The sequence below is a fragment of the Aplysia californica genome, unplaced genomic scaffold (assembly GCF_000002075.1).
Source record: "Aplysia californica isolate F4 #8 unplaced genomic scaffold, AplCal3.0 scaffold00218, whole genome shotgun sequence".
NCBI lineage: Eukaryota > Metazoa > Mollusca > Gastropoda > Aplysiida > Aplysiidae > Aplysia > Aplysia californica.
In genome coordinates this window covers 176,480-178,075 of record NW_004797488.1, presented here as the reverse complement: position 1 = coordinate 178,075, position 1,596 = coordinate 176,480, and the positions used below count along the sequence as shown (strand labels likewise).

General features: G+C 41.8%; 1 protein-coding gene across 1 annotated transcript in view; it reads right to left on the bottom strand.

Annotated features, from left to right (window-relative positions):
- The window catches only part of LOC101846287 (putative mediator of RNA polymerase II transcription subunit 12), a gene marked incomplete in the record, with an annotated part of 43,491 nt that overhangs the window by 34,942 nt on the left and 6,953 nt on the right, over positions 1 to 1,596 (bottom strand).

Here is a 1,596-nt window from a genome sequence, read left to right as displayed (position 1 = left end):
GAGAGAGAGAGAGAGAGAGAGAGCGAAAAAAGGAGGGGGGTCAAGTAAGAAGACGAACGACAATAAAGATAATACATATTATTACCGTTACTCTCGCGTTTCTACTCGCAACAGTTTGTTTACGTGTCATATTTCATAGAAGAGGAGTGGCACTCCCATTGCTGTGCGCTGCGTCAACTTATCCCCCCCCCCCCCCCCAAAAAAAAAAAACCATTGTGCGGGAATTGCACGTGAACTTAACAACAACGCACACAAAAAAACAGATATCATTACCATAGGCGATCCTGTCATCTCGGTATTCCAGTTACAGGATAGAACAAAAATTCGCCTTTCTTTCTTTTTCCGTTTCTTGGAAATGAATTTCCACGCCAATGCCATGAGTGATTTTAGCCGGATTTTTAAGATCTAAGACCTATTGTTTCTTAGATATTGGATTTTCCGGGGAACAAGAAAAATGAGAGCTCGTTTCTTTCAATGAAATTAACACGCATAGCGTTACGGGGTGCCCACTACGGATGGGATTGGCCGATCGGGCCGATCGCCCGACTCGATCTCTTCAAAAACAAACGTGTTTGTTTTCACTTTCAGGCGATCGAGTCAGGCGATCGGCCCGATCCAGCCGTAGTGGGCACCCCGTCAAAGCAGAGTGTTTAAGATTAAAGTCAAAAAAAATTTTCAGCAATTACAATGTTCTTCTATTTCTCCTCCTTCTTCTCGTACCCTTGCTGGGGCTCAGGAGGTAACTGACAGGAGATCTTCATCTCACAGTGCAGTAGATGTCTATAATATACTTTTGGAGGGGGGGGGGGGTTGTTTGTTATTGTTTTGGTTTGTTTGTTGTTGTTTTGGTTTTGGTTTTGGTTTTTTTGCCGTGTCTGAAGTTAGGCCTACTCTAGTATTTTGAGTACTGCATTTTGAACTTTGCCCAGTCAGTGACCTTATTCTTTTCGATTATTTTTTAGAACCGCAAACGGATATTTAACGTGCAAAACTTCCACACGGAATCCCCAGAAATGTTTGTCCTTATCTAGCTAGAAGATAAGGTACTCGTTCCTACTGACTTACCTTAATATCAGGGGGTGTAGAAGACATGAGAAACCATTAATGATTTATTAATAGAGGCGCTAGGCACGAGCTGCACAAATTATGAAAAACCAGACAACTGGTAATTTATTTATAGAGGTACGGCCCATCCATGTATAGGTGTTGTATGATTATTCTTTCCATTAACCTTTATACACCCTGAATCTATGATTTTTGTCAACTTAGAATGTGGCTATAGTTTTTGTACCACCTACCGTACTTTATATTTTAAAAAATAACCCACGTTGGCTAAAATCAGAGGCCAAAGATCCGGGTTGACGTTGAATAATATACCTGTTGAGCTACTGAACCCCACCCAAATGCAATGATATATTTAGAATCTACGCAAACACAAAGTTTACTTCTCAGAGTATCTCCGTCTTTTTTCTGAAGAACTGAATCCCGATCAGCCAGGGTTGGGCCGCAAAGGGTGTCAAAGCAAAGCAGCATCTAAACTGTCTCCACTGGGGCGTAAAATGCATGTTTATATCAAGAATTGTCGGGGGTGGGGGG